Below are 18,996 nucleotides of genomic sequence, written 5' to 3'. Positions count from 1 at the left end.
ATAACCTCCCTAAACACCTGCCTGGAAGCAGTAATGGGCTGGATGAGGGATAACAAACTGAGGCTGAATCCAGATAAGACGGAGGTACTTATTGTGTGTGTTGAAACTCAGGAGATGATTTTGATGTGCTGGTTCTGGATGGGGTCATGCTCCCCCAGAAGGAACAAGTACACAATCTGGGGGTGCTTCTGGATCCGAACCTTTCCCTGGTGTCGCAGGTTGAGGTGGTGGCTAGAGGTGCTTTTTATCCGCTCCGGCTGATATGCCAGCTGTGTCCGTTTCTTGAGATGTATGACCTCAAAACAGTGGTACATCTGCTGGTAACCTCTAGGCTGGATTACTGCACTGCGCTCTATGTGGGGCTGCCTTTGTACGTAGTCTGGAAACTGCAGTTGGTTCAGAATGCAGCAGCCAGGTTGGTCTCTGGACTTAGGTCGGTCTCATCTAGGAGAGACCATATTACTCCTGTGTTGAAGGAATTGCACTGGCTACCGATACATTTCTGGGCAAAATACAAGGTACTGGTCATTACCTATAAAGCCCTAAACAGCTTAGGCTCTGGGTATTTAAAAAAAGTCTTCTTCGTCATGAGCCCCACCACCTGCTAAGATCATCTGGAGAGGTTTGCCTGCAGCTGCTGCCAACTCATCAGGTGGCTACTTGGGAACGGGCCTTCTCTGTTGCAGCCCCTGGACTTTGGAATGTGCTCCCTGTTGAAATAAGAGCCTCCCCATCTCTGGCAACTTTTTAAATGTTGCTGAAGAAACACTTATTCACCCAGGCTTTTAATTAGATTAATAGTTTTAAATAATTTTAAAATGTTTTTAATCTTTTAAATGATTTTAATTGTTAATTGATTTGATGTTTTAAATGTTTTTAATTGTAAACTGCCCAGAGATGCAAGTTTTGGGTTGTATAGAATTTTTAAAAAAATCTCTTTTGTTCACCTATAGGTCCTGAAATGTCCAATGGGGTGTGGGGAGGAAAACGTGGCAACTAGAGCAGTCATTAACGATCTAAAAACAAACACACACACAGAGAGAAAATAAAAGAAGGGGTGGGGTTGGGTTACAGCCAAAGGACATTCATGAGGATACGGTGGCACTGGCAACACTAGAGGAGGATGCCCCTTCATACAGCACAGTCAAAAAATGGACAGCTGAATTCAAGTGGGGTAGAGCCACTTCTACCCCACTTGTGGACACTGAAGATGACCCTCGGTCATGTAGACTGAGTAATACTGTGAACCAAGAAACTGTCATCAAAGTGCATGAAATGGTCATGCAGGACAGACGACTGACTGTCAGACAGATTAGTAAAAGTCTGGACATTTCTAAAACAACAGTTGACCACATGAACACAGGGCATCTTGAGATGAGAAGGTTTCCGCCTGGTGGATCCCCAAACTTCTCACACTAAATTAGAAACTTATTAGATGGAACATGTCAAGGGATAATCTAGCACTGTTTATGGCCAATCCAGATGGGTTCTGGCAATCTTTCCTAACTGCTGAGGAAACATGGGTTCATCACTTCATACTTGAGAGTAAGCAGCAGTCCAAGCAATGGAAACATCTTGAATCCCACCCTTCCAAGGAAAGCCGTCCATCCCATCAGCAGCAAGGTCTGCTTTTCTGGGATGCAGAGGAGGTGGTGCTTGTGATTTTCTACAAAAGGGACATATTATCACCAGTGCATTATTATGCTACTTTGATGAGGCAACTGAGAGATGAATGGAAGGTTAAACACCCAGGAAAATTGACCAAAGGGGTGCTTTTTCATCAGGACAAAGTGCTAAGCTACATGCCAACTGTCACCATGGCTTCACTCCATGACTGCCGGTTCCAACTGCTTCAGCACCCTCCTTATTCCCTAGATCTGGCTCCGTCAAACTATCATCTCTTCCCTAATCTCAAAAATCATTTGGCTGATGCCCATTACCCTTCCAATGCTGATGTAATTCATGCTGTAGAGGCTTATTTTGACGCATCTATGCAGATGGGATAAAGGCACTGGAGCATCACTGGACAAGGTGTGTGAACTTTGTAGGGGACTATGTTGAGAAGTAGCCTGTATGTATTTCCACAGGTGGGTTCCTTCATGGTCAGGCCACGAACGTTTGGGACACCCCTCCATTCATATAAATAAATAAATAAATAAATAAATAAATAAATAAATAAATATTCATTGCTCCTCCCGGTTCACAAATAGAATTAAACAATTAAAAGTAATAAAAACAACATACTTATTAAAATAGCAGAAACAGCATAACAGCAGAAGAATAAAACTAATCCAGATGATATTTTAAAAGGGCCTTGGAACAATAAAAAGGTCTTTGTCAGGTACTAAAAAGATAACAACAAAAACATAAAAAATAAAAGTAAGAAAAGCATTTCAGTGAGAAAAGCATTCCAGTGGCAGAAGGCCCTCTTTCTGGCCACTTCCTGCCAAACCACAGAAGGTAGGAGCACCTGGAGAAGGGTCTCTGCACCATTCATGTGAGAGGAGATCCTTCAGGTATCCAGGTCAAATGCCACAAAGGGCTTTAAACTTAAGCACCAACGTAACCTGACTACTTCTTGCTTATGTAGCCTTGCTGTTTCATGATCCAATGTGAAAGGCCTGTTGTTTCTCCACACATCAGATGCACCAGATTGTGTACAGATGCAATTTTGCAAATGCGGTGCTTATTTTTAAAACATTAAAAGTTTATCTCCATGTTTCAAGAGAAATTAGGGATTTGCGAAATGTTTCAGGTACAGAACAATCTGTACCCGAAACTGCCCGTTTTGGGTGATTTGTTGCCAAAACAAATCACCCTCTTGCCCCCCCGAAATGTTTTGGGGCCGAAACGAATCACCCCTGTTTTGGCTCTGAATAATTTGTAGTTTCAGCCCTTGATTTTGTGGCCAATAAAGTGCTTCTTCTTTCTCCTCCATTTTGAGTTCTGACATCTACTTGAATTTCCCGCCTTTTTGCCTCCCATTGACTTCAATGCAAAAAGGGCCGATCTGATGTCTACTTGAATTTTGGATCCCGGGGCCAAAAGAGTGGGGTGGGGTGGTAGTGGGGTGGGGAGGGGTGGTAATATCAGGCAATGGGTGGAGGCTATCACCCAAATTGCAGAGGAATTGGGCAAAGGGCTGATTTTTAAGTGATTTTAGAAGTTTTTGCATCTTTAAGGTTTTTTCTCCATAAGGAACAATGGAGGTTTCAGCAGCCCCATAACTCCACTTGAGGGGGGGGGGGGTGCTGGCATGACCCAGAGTGAGAGGTGGTGTAGTGCACAGAGGGTGCCAGCCACCCCCATGGGCTTCTAACCCATGGGGTACAGGGTTCTGTTGTTTCTGAGGCGTTCTGAGTGCGGATTCTCTGGTAGCAAATGAGAGTGGATTCATGGTTTGTATTGAAAATCTCATTTGCTTAATAGTTCCTTATGGAGAAAAACCTTAAAGATGCAAAAACTTCTAAAATCACTTAAAAATCAGCCCTTTGCACAATCCCTCTGCAATGTACATGGTAGCCTCCGCCCATTAGGCACTACCACCCCACCCCACTCTTTCACCCTAGATCCCACGTTATGCCCCAAATCTTAATGTCTTTGGGGCAGATTCACCAAATTCAACAATTCATCAAATATCAGCCCTTTGCCCAATTCCTCTGCAATTCGTGTGGTAGCCTCCATCCATTAGGCACTACCACCCCACCCCCTCTTTTGGCCCTGGCACCTGTTTTTTAAAATCTGAATCGGTTCAGATTCGGATTCGGATTAATTCAGATCTGAATCGAATCTGGGGTGATTCGGATGGGTCAGATTTGGACCCCCAAACAAAATGGGGGTGTTTCAATTTAGATCTGAATTGAAACACCAAAAATCCAAATTGCATACCCCTAGAAGAAATAAAGATGACATCACATTTCAAACTGAAACTCTGAAGGACAAAATGGGAAGGCATTGTGGGTTTGGATACAGACTAAGGCTACAATTCTTGATGTACTAAGCCAGTGTTCTTCATTGTATAGCCCGGGGGCCACTGTAAGCCCCCATCAATATTAAGTTCAGCCCCTTGTCTAATTGTTTGTTGGGCTTGTGTAAAGTTCCTTTGGCTAAAAAGCTGAACACTGTGCACAGTCTTCCATTGTCCAGTGTGTGTGCGTGCAGGGGGGCACCATCTTGGAAGGTGAGCACAGTGCTGGGAAGTGTAGCCCTTCCTGGTGCTTTCCCCATAGAGCTCTTAAAAAAGGGCTCTGTCTCTCTTAAAGGGCCTGCCCAGCACTGAGCAAAGTGATTGCATGGAGGTCAGCACAGTAGGAGATGGTGATCACATTGAAGGTTGAATGTGGCCCCTGCTTGAAAAATAGTAAAGATCATTGCCCTAAATTGTTCTACTGAAGTGGTTTCAAATTTTGTTATTTTTGCAGTTATTGCTATTTCCTGGATGCTGAGCTTTTATGAGCTGTAACAGCTGGACAAAATGGAAATGAAATGACATATCCATTTGGAAATGAAACGACATGCTCCGTTGGCCCACAGATTCATATTTTTACTGAAACTGTTGCTTAGTGTCTGTGGATGTATTACCATCAATTTAATGCTGTTGATAGGTTGAAGTGGCTAATAGGTGTTTCAGGAACCACATGTTTGGAAGTTCTTTAAGAAGGAATTACATATGCCTGCCAGCAACTTCCCAATAAATTATGTCCTCACATGGGAGTAACCAACAGAATGTATGATTCAAATTATCACCGACATTTAACTAAACCAGCTACCTCTGTCCTCAATCCTTCATGTTTTGATAGAATATTAGGGTGTGGGATTTATCTGCCAAAGCAAAGCATAAATAACATCAGGTCCACCCCCAACCCCCCAGTTCTACCCGCCGAACAGATTATAAACGTGCCTGGCTTTTCTAGGTTCAGGCACAATGGAGGCATTTTCAGTTGATAATTCCTTGATACTGAGTGAATGCTTGGCCAGACTGAGATTTCACTAATGAGGTTACCTAGACAACATACAAAGAGCAAAAGTGAATAGTTGGTGTGGCATGTGAGAAATATGTGCATCATTTGCTGTGTAAAATGGCACATAAGACCAAGATTCATACTTCATACAAGATTCAGACCCCTGCTAACTTGGCAAAGAGGCACCTATTAATGTGGTGATTCTCTTTATTTAGCGGGGGAGAGTAACTGGCCCTATCCACCCCCTGCACAGTACCTCCAGTGACTGTTGCTGGTGTCTATCTTTTGTTTCTCTTTAGATTGTGAGCCCTTTGGGGACAGGGATCCATATTATTTATTTATTATTTCCTCTGTGTAAATTGTCCTGAGCCATTTTTTGGAAGGGCGGTATAGAAAATGAATGAATGAATGAATGAATATAAACTTCACTTCGTATAGCCAACTTCATCACTGAGAGTCACTTTGAGTGGCTGATCCAGAGAAGGAGAGATAGCGGAAGAATGAGAATCTTTCCTGTCTTTCACCAGACTGAATAGTCTCCTATAAAGCTCGCTCTCTCTCTCTCTCTCTCTCTCTCTCTCTCTCTCTCTCTCTCTCTCTCTCTCTCTCTCTCTCTCTTTGTGAGCAGTTGTGTGCTCCATGTGCACAACAGAATAATGTGGATTTTCCAGTGCATGACTATACTCATCCCCTTAGTCCAGACAAGATCCAGAAGCAAGGGGAATCAATTCTATATCCATTCTTTACACACTGAAATCACTGCCAGTCTAGAACTCCCTCTGAGCTCAACAGATCATGATTATACCATTTGCCCCTAATGTCTTATTGTAATTAGGACCAATCATATTTTCCCCATGATAATTGCAATTGGATAGCTTGGCTGTGTGAAATTATCATGAGGTAATCATAATACTGGATGGGTTTCTTATCAGGTTGCTAAAAGAGCTCATAAATTGCATTTTGTTTGACAACTACCACTTTGATTCATTTCCTACACCTCCAAGTAAGAGAACATGCAATTTACACAGAGGATTTAATTAGAATATATTTTAACATCTCCTCCTCCTCCTCCTCTCCATCCAGGAGAGGAGAGCTGGTCTTGTGGTAGCAAGCATGACTTGTCCCCTTAGCTAAGCAAGGTCTGCCATGGTTGCATATGAATGGGAGACTTGATGTGTGAGCACTGTAAGACATTCCCCTTAGGGGGTAGAGCCGCTCTGGGAAGAGCAGAAGGTTCCAAGTTCCCTCCCTGGCATCTCCAAGATAGGGCTGAGAGAAATTCCTGCCTGCAACCTTGGAGAAGCCGCTGCCAGTCTGTGTAGACAATACTGAGCTAGATGGACCAATGGTCTGACTCAGTATAGGGCAGCTTCCTATGTTCCTATGTCTTCTTCCCAGCACAATGGAATTGAAAGAGAGGAAGACAGAGCAGAAACATATGTATGGTGAAGAAGAGAGTGGGGGAGATGTTCTAGCCCACCACTCTCCCTCTCCTTCTGCTCCTTTCCCCTCCTTTTCAAATCCAGCACACTGAGGGGGAACTTGGAGTTGCTTTCCATGCTGCCGCCTTGTGGCAGAGGGGGCAGGCAGGGCAGCAGGTCAGGTAACCACAGTGGGCAGGTTCAGTGACATTTGGCACCCCATCTCAGATGCTTGAAAGTCTTGGGCCACCCTGTCATCCATCCATCCATGTAAGTGAATGACATGAAGTATGGTGGTAAAGATGCATTTGTTGATGGATTCATTCATAGCTGTAAAAATGTTGAGATTGATGATGCCAATATTTCTATTTGAACGTATTAATTACAGGGCCAGATGTAAGCCTAGATTAGTGTTCTTCACTGTAAAACCCAGGGGCCAGTGGCAACCCCCATTAACCCTAAACGGCTATTCACATGAGCTGCCTAACCCAGACTAGGGCAGCCCAGCCTGGTTTAGACTGCTTGTGTGCTGCAGCACCAGGAACGCTCCCGACCCAAGCTGCTGCGCTGCCTTACCCTACTTTCCATCCCGGCCTTTAGTCAGAGTTAAGGGTGTGAGTGCAACAGTACTGGTACAACATGGCGAGCTTCCATAACCTCTGGCATGCTTCCTGCTGTGAAACCTCTTCTCAGAGGCAGAGCTATAACTGGGGGAATTGGGGTGGGGACAGGTTCATAGAACCCAAGCCACCCAGCTCCTGAGGGGCACCTGGCTCGCCCCTTGCCCCGATGGCCTCTTTTCCCAGTCAGCTTTTTTTGCCAACAGGGTATTTTCTTCATTCTCTCCCTCACTCTGCGTAGGGAGTGAAAAATAGGGTTAGGCGGCACAGGAGACACAACAACCAAAAACCAAACAAAAAACCACCCAGCCTCCAATAAAGCTGGCTGGGAAATGAACTCTGGAGTGCTGCACCGGCCCTTTCAGGTGCTGGCCAAGCCGCCTATCTGTGATATCATATGCAGGAGGTGTGACTGGCATGTGTGCGGGGTCACCAGGTAGAGGGGCGAACACAAGCCCTCTCTCCCCTAGTTATGCACCTGCCTCTTCCTCTGTCCATATATGTTGCAGGGAATGATGCAAAGCTTTCTGCTATCCTTGTTGTGCAAACATGGTATTATGCCGTTTTGAGCAGATGCTCAGCTACGCAACCTTCTTGCATGTATGTATCTTTGTTATTTCACTAGTGCAATGTTAGTTGGGATGTCAGCCCCTCAGTACACTGTTCTAGTACAGAAGAGAACAGTGACACATACTTAAAGTTGTAGGCTTTTAAAAGTATTTGTTGAATGTAGAGCTAAAGGGAGGGAAAACTGATATGAGATTAAATCTCAGAGGAAAGAAAATACTCCATGTAAACAGTCTTGCTTTATTGGACTTCATATAGCAATAAGTGGAAAATTTTTAAAAGCTAATGTGTATGGAAAAGAACAAATCAATATGCTGTTTCATAAATCATAAATTGTATGAAAAGTAAGCTTTGTAGAGGTGTGCACAGAACCAGTTTTGGCGGTTCAGTTCAAATTCAAACTGAATTTGAACCAAACTGCTGGTCCACAGGCCAGTTCAGTTGAACCGTCCGGTGGTCTAGTCTGTTAGGTCAACCTGAGTTGACCTGGTTCGAGAGGCTCTTGTTCTAAAGGGGAATCCAGTGATGTGGATTCCTCTTTACAAGGAAAGGGGAATCCTGACTCTAAAAGAGTTCTAAGGCTGGGAAAGTGGTGAGATGGCACCTTACCGGCTTCAGTGGTGGCGGGGTGGTGGTGGCAGCTCCTCTAAACCCCACTGGCACTCCCCCAAGCAGTGGCCCAGTTCCAACCTCTGTGGATGCATGGAGGCTGTCACCAAATTCCCCGTTAAAAGCAGAGCCCCTCAAACTGGGTCATGCCAGGCCCAGTCCGGTATCAGACTGGGCCCAGTCCGGTTCAAACTTGGACCAGCCGCCTTTTTGTGAGGATGGTCTGATTCAAATTTGAACCAGTTGAACCGCCCTGGTTCGAGTCGAACCCGGTTCCACACACCCCTAAAGCTTTGAGCTAAAAAGTTATTTAGGTGATATTTTAATACATTAATATCCTCCTTGCTATGGGACAGTGGGGCTAAGCATTCTATCTCCACAGTACATGTAATACTAAAGAGACTTCCCTCTCATACATCCTTATAACATAACCTTATATTTACCTTATTTTTTATTCTGATTATTTATTGACTATCCAACATATTTCTAAAAGAAAGGTTTGAAATTGTAGTTTCCTACCTAGAACCTGCCAGTCTCCTGAAACCTTATTGCCCTCAGACTTGAAACAAAAGACATGGAAATGCTTCTGGACCAATTCTACCCATTTAAAGTATAATATTTGGTTTGAGGTTTGTTCTGAGGTTTGGAGTTACTTTTGTGCTTTCCGAACAGTTTTTTATCCTTTGGGTAGTGATGGTTTCAGCTTCCAGGATCAGACCACCTATTTAAGGTGGAAACTGGCAAGCTAGTACATAATGCATACTGACTAGATTCTCCAAACCACAAGCTACTGAAAAGCTACTGTGGTGAATTCTGCAGGGGAATGAGAAAAAAGTCACATCAAGGGTTATTGCAATCCACACCAGCTATGTTTATGAGAACCTGTCCTAGGGAGATATTGTTAATATGTCCCTAGAGTACCAAATACACAACTGCCATGATCCACCAATTTGCTGACGTTGTGAGGCATCACACACACACACACCCCTACCTCTCCTGCCTGCAAGGGGTAGCTAGTCTCTTCAATAAAGGGAGCATCTATGAACATGTTTCCATTTGCTTCTGTCATTGAAGGAGGAGCGCATATGAAATAAGGCACTTAAGAGCATATGGAATGCTACTTAGAGTACTGTGAGCAAAACTATTTTTAAATTTTTAAAATTTATTTAGAGTAGAGAGGGGGGGAAAGAGAAGACCGCTCCTTTCCTTCTTCATTTTGTATTTGCCAGATGTAGAAATAGTTTATATCAAGAACACGTTTTAAAATATAAACAAGCCAACATATTTAGAAAATGCTCGCTTACATACATATATGTGAACAACCTAACAGAAAGATTAAGAAGAAAGTTATGGATCTATATGATGACAGGATTTTTTCCTACCCACAAAGAAATATAAAATGCATTTAGTGATTGAATGGGCACAGTACTATAATAGTACTATATAAGTACTATGGAATGGGTACAGTACTATAATATGCTCTAATAGGGTAAATAAAACCCCAAGGGATTGTTCAAGCTACTCATAAATTTGGGAGCAAACATGAGATTTCTGATATAAGTGTCTGAACCAGGCATAGTGATAGGGTTTGTTCTCATCTCTGCAAGTTCACTGGAATTTTCTTAAAATGCTGTCCACATGGATATTTATCATCTTTGTTCAGAATTATTTTCAGTAATTTGCTATACATTCTAAGATGCCCTCGTAGTTATGGACATAATTAGGAATCATAATTAGCATTTTCAAAATGGTTAGAGTTCTCTTGTTGTTACAGTGCTCCTTAAGACCATGATGTTAATAGCTCTTTCCTAAGCAGTTGCAAGAGACCAAAAAATGAACACATAATTACAGCATTGCAGGCAACAAATACTGTTTTCTGGGCTACTAGCCAGCTAGAACGCTGTTTTTGCTGCTGCTAACCAGCTGAGGATGAAAGATATCCATGTCCACTGTTAATGGTAAGAGAAGGGGACCCACCTCGTCAGTGGTAAGAGTTGCTGATGTTGGAACTTGCAAGGGTGGCAGGATTTCCCCCTGCCAGAAAGTAAAGAGTTAATCTCACCTTTAGAGGTGAAGGGCTGTGAGGGGATTCATGTGTAAATGGGTTCTCTGTAGACCACCTGGGTTGTGTCACATAGGCACATAGACAAAACGAAGACTCATAGACACAGACTTCTCATTCCTTCCAAGCAGACATGTAACTCAGCTAAGTTTTTCTTATTTTTAAGTGAAGCTTCTTACAGTTATGAACTATGATTCCAAGCAGTTTATTCGGAACCCAACTCTGCTAATAGCTGGTTGGGTTGTATCCTCCTCAGGGGCCAGGACAGATGTCAGCAATGCCTCTCCAGGGCCTTCTGCAGTTGCCTCATGCTGAAACCATCCTGTCATATACATGTGCACATGTATTTCTGGAATAGGGCTATTGTCTCTGCATTTGCAATGCCATATGTATGTATTCACATTTATTCACCCAGGCTTTTAATAAGATCCATGGTTTAAATTTTTTAATGCTGGTTTTAAATTATTTTAATGTTTATATGATTTTAATTGTTTAATTGATTTAGTTTTGATTTTAACTAATTGATTTTAATTGTTTTTATTAAATAAATAAATAAATAAATATTTATCTGGATCCAAGGCTATTTTTCTAGGTTATTCCGGGGTTGGGGGGGGCATCTTAAATTCAGAGTCCTCTTCCTTTTGGGTCAATACAGATCTATTCTGGATTTAATCTATATTTTTAAGGGGGTTGTCTTGTATTTAGGTTTGTCTTCTATTTGGGTAAATATGGCAACCTTATGAGAACGATTACTAAGTTTAAAATTGGCACTACATGTTGATACAACCTCAGAGAACTTTGAAATAAATATAAGCAAAACAGTGCAAGATCTTTATTATCATAGAATGGTGCAAGGGAATAGTATACTTCTCTTTCTTCAACATTGCTTCGTTGCAAGAATCCTGCAGAATTATATGAAAAAGTGAATCTTCCTGGACCTCCTTCAGGACTGACTGATGCATTGATCAATGATCTCTGATTTTATTTTCCCTTTCAGTAACCCAACAGACTTCAAATGCTGGTTGAGGTACTTTGTATGAAAAGGGGTCCAGCTTTAGCACAGAAGGTGAAACATGTTTTCTCTTCGAGCCGTTCTTTGCTCTTCTTTTCTATAACATTAGGCTTTTAGAGTCAATAACCCATTAGTAATCAAGAGATGTATAATTTATTAATTATGCACCATATTAATATTTAATCCTTTGGGTTGCCAGGCATATTTCTAAATCCACTTTTTAATTACATTTGAAAAAATAAATCTTCAAGGCAACCATTATAAAAGTAATTTTTCTGCACATTAAGATTTCAATTACTTTGTTTGTGAACTGTTGTGATGCTCCAGCACTTGGTAAAGTGGCCATCACAACTCCATTCGGGCTCTTCGCTCACTTGAAAGCTAATTGAATATTAGAGCAAAGGGTGCGTTAGGAAGAGTTTCCAGGGCTGAAGTGGCTGGGAATTAAAACTGGAAACATGATGTCCACTTCCTGTGGTTGCCTGCTTTGAAAGGAAACATTGGTGTATCGCGAGCAATTAACTTGGTCCTCAAATGAAACATGATTCCTATCACATCACTGCAGGATATTTATTTAATGGGTACATGCTAACTTTAAACTAGCTACAAGCTTCACGTGAACATCAAGATATGAAGTCTTTTAATTCTGGGTAGCCAGAGTAGAATTCCTAGCCTGTGAAAAGTTAAAGCAGGACACTCTTCCAAACTGGGTTCTAGCCATAACTTTATGTATTTGTTTAGGGGATTTAGATCCCATTCTTCAGATGGCTGCCTCCCAACGCAGCTAATGTATGATTTCCGTAAGCATTAAATACAACAATCCATTCTATGTATAAAAAGCATTTTTGGCATAAGGGTAGGACTCTGAACTACTTATGCTGTTCTGTTCTTTCCCTTTTTCCCTTTCCCTTTTTCTTCCCCATTTAATAAAGTGCCACTTTTAATAAGGTTATTCCCATAGAATTAAAACCCTAAATTTTATCATTTATCCTTAGTGCTGTATTTGCAGCTTGTTTCTGTCAAGGACCTATAGGACAATATCCGATCTCCATATAATGGACAGGGCTCATAGGCAACTCCGGGGGGGGGGAGTTCCCCCCCAGACAAGGGGGCTCACTCCCCTACTACCCTCATTGCTGGAACCCTGTAGTAACTTACATCTTCAGAGAGCTGGTTTAGATGATCCAGCCAGCTCAGATGTATCATCTGAACTATCCCGGAGCACTTGTCTTTATTATTATTACCACCATCAAAAACATCTATCTATCTATCTATCTATCTATGCAAACCACTTTGAGAACTTTGGTTGAATAGCACTATATAAATATATGATGATGATGATGATGATGATGATGATGATGATGTAGTAGTAGCAGTAGAAGTAGCAGCAGCAGCAGCAGCAGCAATTTTATGCATGAATGTAAAATGCACCATTATTTTTCTTCCCAAAAGCTAATATGTGGCACCAGGGGCATAGTCCTGCCTCTCCCTGGTGGCCCCTCAGAATGAGGGAGATAATGAAGAAAATAGGGAGGCCTGGAGCTGGGGGTCCCTCAGGAGCTTGGGGGCCTGGGTTCTGTAATCCCATCTGCTCAATTCTAGCTATACCTCTGTGTGGCACAACATTCCACTCTTCCTCAAAATGGATGTGTGCCTTCTGGATCCCACAAATATTTTTTCTCCGGTGCTGCCACTGTTGGAAAGAATTTGGATCCCCCCCCCCCCGCAAACAAGGCTGTATGAGCTCTTTGCTGACATTGGCTTTGAAGACATGAGAGAATACAAAAGTGATGGGGAGACTTACCTTTGCTGCATTTAGATTGTTTTTTAATTAGTGCTTTGCATTTACACTTCTAAAAGAAAATAAAATAAAAATAATATTTATTATTATTTCTTGTTTACACAGTCAGACAGGTGTTATTGACTGGTTTGTTTTATCCAGACATCGAGTCCTTCCCAAGGACCTGGGATGGCTGAATTTTATTATCAATGTTGTTGTTATTATAGATAACGTCGCAAAATATAGGCTGTTCCCAGTAAAGTTGGTTTTTTTGGAGTTGGCTGATGGTGATTTCTGTGGCCCCTATGGTGTTGAGGTGCTCTTCAAGGTCTTTTGGAACTGCACCCAGGGCACCAATTACCACTGGGATTACTTTGGTCTTCTTCTGCCACAGCCTTTCAATTTCAATTTGTAGATCTTTGTATCTGGTGATTTTTTCTATTTCTTTGTCTTCTATTCTGCTATCCCCTGGTATTGCTATGTCGATTATTTTCGCTTGTTTTTCTTTCTTCTCGACTACAGTTATATCTGGTGTATTGTGTGGCAGATGTTTGTCTGTTTGTAGTCGGAAGTCCCATAATATTTTTACATCTCCATTTTCTTCAACTTTTTCCATTTTATGGTCCCACCAATCTTTGGCTACAGGTAGCTTGTATTTTTTGGAGATGTTCCAGTGTATCATCCCTGCTACTTTGTCATGCCTTTGTTTGTAGTCAGTCTGTGTGATATTTTTACAACAGCTGATTAGGTGGTCCACTATTTCATCTGCTTCTTTACAAAGACAGCACTTGCTGTTTGTTGTTGATTTTTCTACTTTTGCTCTTATTGCATTTGTTGTTAGTGCCTGTTCTTGTGCAGCCAGTATTAAACCCTCTGTTTCTTTCTTCAAGTTGCCATTCTTAATTCATTGCCAGGTCTTGGTGATGTCTGATTTTCCACTTATATTGTGCAAATATTGACCATGCAGGGGCTTATTTTTCCATTTTTCTGCTCGGTTCTTGACTTGTTCTTTCTTGTAGGCTCGCTTTTTTTCATTGGTGTTGAATAGTTTCGCATGATTGACCATTTGAAGTGCATCTTCTTCACTGTCTTTGATATATTCTTCAAGGCCTCTTTTCTCCTCCTCTACTGTTTGATGGACTTGCAGCATTCCTCTTCCACCTGAGCTGCGAGGGAGGTATAGCCTATCTACATCACTGCGGGGGTGCAGAGCATGATTGATGGTCATGATTTTCCTGGTCTTACGATCTAGCATCTCATTATTATTATTATTATTAATAAAATTATTATACAATTAATAATACTCAACTTTATTTGTTGGCTGCCCCATACCCATTGCCCTCTGGGAGGCTTATAACCTTTGTGTTTTGAGCTGCCCACAGCAGTGAGCAAAGTAGTGTTCAGTGAATATATCAGCAATGCAGGGGCACAATGGTAGAGGACTTAGGATGACATCCAGAACAGTGCTCTGAAGACACAGCAGAAGGTGCGTTTATGCAACTACAGGCTGCTCTTAAAACAGCCAGAAGCTTTCCAACCAGCAGAGTGCATGGGCAAATGTTCTTTGCCTTCCAGAAATATTTTCCTGTGAGCTGCACAACCCTCAGGGACATATTTCTGAAAGTGAAAGAGAATTAGTGGATGCAGTGGAGATTAGCGAAAATCACTCCCCTTCCCCTCTAAATGCACTGTTGTGACAGGAACCTCTGGCTGTTAGAACACAGCTTCTTGTCGTGTCCTTGGAAGGCTCCATTGGATGTCAGCCATGATTTTTAAAAAAAAATCATTTAAAAAATGTTAATGTTGAAAAATTCAAAAGATAGCATAAGTATATTGTATATAATGGTGTAAATATAGTGTTCTGCCAATTCATTATAAGGAGACCTATAAGTGCAACAAATGCACCACTGGACCAAGAATAGGTAAATTAACGCCTCATCTCTCTGAGTCTCCTCGCCCCCTTCTTTTCTCTTCCTCTTTGCCTTTGAGCACTTTCTACGGCAAGTCTTAAGCCAGACTCCCGTCAAGTGCCAGAGCCAAGCTGATCTATCCTAAATAGCTAAATTGTTGCTAGCCACATTCTTGTTTAGAATATTCACTAATTTTTATTGCCTCGTCGAACTAAACCTTTGCATTCTGTACCCCCAAATACCCTTAATAAAACTTGTTGAACTGCATTTCTGTCTCCTCATCTCTTCCAAAATACCAAAAGTTGCTCAAATTGATACTGAAGCAAAACTGCTCCCCAAGCCAAGCTAATTTTCCCACTTTAAGCCAAAAGGTACAGTTGGAGTGTCTAGCTAGCACTCCAGGGCACTTCTGGTAACAACATGGAATGTTTTTGGTTAAGACTGTGAACTTCTTTTGACCTGGCTTCTGTTTGATATAGAGGGATGATCCTTTGTGTGTCTGAAATAGGAAATATATCAATACTTCTCTACATTGTTAAGATTAAAGCTGATTTGTCCATTAAGCAATGCAATAACAGGTTCTTGGACTCTTCAGAAGGAATTAAAGGAGTGAGGCACATAAAAAGACATTCTGTTACAAAAGATCACTAATCAATGCAGAGAATATTTCTTATAAATTATTCAGATTTGTTATAAACTACTCAAACCTTTAAAAATTAACAGTATATGGCATGGTAAGTTGGAACAAAAGTATGTCTCACCTTGGAAGGCCTCACACAATATTACAATGCATTGTATAGCATTTATGTGCACTTGACATGAAGACAAATGTTTGGATGAATTGTGAGATATAAATCATTGTATAGTCTTGCAATGGATAAACCTTGAGCCCTGGTTCTTGTGTGTATTCTCTTTTCACCACACATTAATTTTTAATTGCTACCATTTCAAAATAAAGTCATAATGTGAGTCATAAATCACAAACTGTGGTGATAAACCACTTTGGTTTATATTAGCTACATACAGATAGTACTTCCACCATTAGCATTGACTATTTGAGCTTTCTCCATACAGCATTTCCTCTCTCACTTCCATTTTAAAGACTAGCAGTGAGGGAAGCAAGACTGGCTCTTAGTAGCCCTGGGTTTTCTCTTAATTGCAAGCTTGTATTCAAAGGACTAAAAAAATTCACTGTCCTGATAACTGCAGTGTATTTCATTCTCTTCAACATAAGAAAGAGAGTCACCACATTTTATTAGGGATGGGCCTGGACCGGTCCGGAGGCCATTGAAAAAGCCTCCGGACCGGTCCGGACCTGGGCGATCTGGTTCGGGTGTGGGGGGGTAGCTTTAAGAGCGGCGGGAGGGTTTACTTACCCCTCCCGCTGCTTTCCCACTCTGGCACCGTAATGCTAAGAGTAATTGGGGTGGCAGGATACCTCCCTGCCACCCCTTCCCCGATGTTGCTGGAAAAAACTCCCAGCAGTCCTTTGCGCGTGTGCATGTCACAGAGACGTGAAGCGAGCGCACAACGTGCGCGCGTGCAATGGACTGCTGGGAGTTTTTTCCAGCAACATCGGGGAATGGGCGGCAGGGAGGTATCCTGCCACCCCAATTACTCTTAGCATTACGGCGCCAGAGCGGGAAAGTGGCGGGAGGGGTAAGTAAACCCTCCCGCCACTCTTAAAGCTACCCCCCACCCCAGTGCCGGACCGCAGTTGGCGGTTCCGTGCACACCCCTACATTTTATGAAAGCCCGCTTCAAGTGAAAACAACAACAAAAAGTATATGTCTATTTTACATTATTTTACATTAGTTTAAACATCATTTCTCCATCCTAAATATCTTGGGAATGTTAGTTCCTTGAAGGGTTGAAGAAATCACTATCAGAGAATTCTCAGCACCCTCAGTAAACCAAATTTCCTAGGTTCTTTGAGGGAAGCCATAATGGTTAAACTGGTATAAATCTGGATATATGTTTTCAGCGTAGATGGAACCACAGTGATAGATAAAGAATTCAAAAATGGTTAGCATAAATATAGGAGCTGGACTTTACAAACAATAAGCCAATGGGCCATATTCTGATTCAAAGTGTGGCATTGAGGTCCTTTGAAGTTGTAGTTGCATTAAAGTTGTACTGAAGAAATGCATCAATTAATGTTGTTATTTTTCTTTTAAAAGATATTGCCAATTAATATGCTTTCTGAATTCTGCACAGCCCCAACTGCTAATAGTCTGGTGACCCATTCAATAGCCTTCTGCAATTCCATTATGAATCTACAGTTGACAGCTGGAATTCAGTGACTTGCTATTTTCTGTGAAACAATGCTATCACAGGTCAGAGCTACAGCTGTAGTCCGGAAGATTTCAAATACCCTATTTACCTGAATCCACTACTGAGGTCTTTCACACGATCTCACAGACACTGTTGGGCACACTGTGGGGAAGGTAGGAACTCACCTGCCTTCCCCGGCAGATGAGCAGCGGCTGCCCTCCCCTCCCCTCCGCCACACCCATACAAGCAGCAGCACGACAATAGCAGGAGCTGGAAATGGGAAAACTTCCCCCTCCCTCATCCCAGGCCGCCCCACGCTATGAGCACGGCCACTCCTTCCCCCCAGCTTGCTGACAGAAATAGCGGCAGTCCTGGTGGAAGTTGGTGGAATTGCCCAGACAATCACTGGTCAAGGTGAAACAAACTTATAGTTCACTCCCAGCACTTCGCACAAACAGGCAAATTCAGGCTGGGCTGCCCTAGCCTGGGTTAGCCTATGCATGTGAATACCCTTATTAGTCTCCCCACCACCACAATTATTTAATGTTAGAAATTAGGGGATCTTCTATCTGAGTAAATATATGATGCCAAGCTAGTAGGAATGAGATTGAACAAGGTCAAAATAGAGACTTGAAGCATTGGATCAGGTTTTGAAAGAAAATAGATTAACAGGGAAAGAAGAAGAAGTGAACAGTTCTATTCACTCAGTTCTCAGTGGAAATAAAATTCTTGTAGGTTTTTGAGAGATATTTAGTGATTTTGGTCCTCCCTTTACCTGCCTCAGCTGCAACTCCCATTGTCTCATATATACATTGTAGGTCAGACAACTTAGCTAAAGAATTAGCATCAGTTGTTTCTAGTTTAGTGGCACAATGGAGCACTCGATATAAAATGGAGCTCCCTGTTATTCTTGATGTGTGGCAAAAGATGCCCAAGCCATAGAGTATTGCTGCCAGTTGAAAATAGTGTCATTGACTTTAGTAAGCTTTGGAGGTATGGTTGGTCCATGATGTCAGCAAGGTCAGGATAATTGGTCTCAACTCTGTGGATTAGCAGCACATCACATTTTAAATGCATGACATGAAAATAACAAAATAAATACAATTATTTATTCATTAGATTATGCTCTGAAACCATTAACCAACGTTTAAAAAATGTAAACATTGAACTATTGATTGAGATGTTAGTGAGTGCATATTGACTTTGTAAAACTCCAGTGCTTCTCATCATAATACAGATCAACATAAATAACCAAATTCCTTTCAATTCCTTTTAACTTTCTATTAAAATGGTTTAAGTACTTAATATATAACAGGAAAAGATTATACTGAATAAGCTCATGCACCACCAGTATATTCAAGTAGACTGTATACAATATATATGTTCTTAAGATTTTGATCATCATTACAGGATATTCTCAATTAAACTAACATGTTTTAGCACAACAAGCAATAAACTGCTTAACATTGAGCCCCAGTGAATTAAATGCCGGAAAAGCATTGGACAAAAGTCAAAGTTGTGCTGACACATTTATTTCTCAGTAAATGAAGACTGTTTAGTTTTAATGCATTTGTGGTTAGCAATAGTTTGAAAAGATCAATGTAAATTCATTTCCAGGTAGTAAATAATGCTTTAATGAGACTTCTGACAGTTTGCTTTCACACCTTAAAGCTCCTTACCTTTAAAAATGCCCAAAGGTGAACCTATTTTTTCCTGGCATTCAATGATACACAAATAATAGAGTGTTGTGTTTTATAGGTTCTGTTTGATGTGTATTTGA

Source organism: Hemicordylus capensis, chromosome 3, assembly GCF_027244095.1.
Source record: "Hemicordylus capensis ecotype Gifberg chromosome 3, rHemCap1.1.pri, whole genome shotgun sequence".
NCBI classification, from domain to species: domain Eukaryota; kingdom Metazoa; phylum Chordata; class Lepidosauria; order Squamata; family Cordylidae; genus Hemicordylus; species Hemicordylus capensis.
This window is presented reverse-complemented; position numbering follows the sequence as displayed.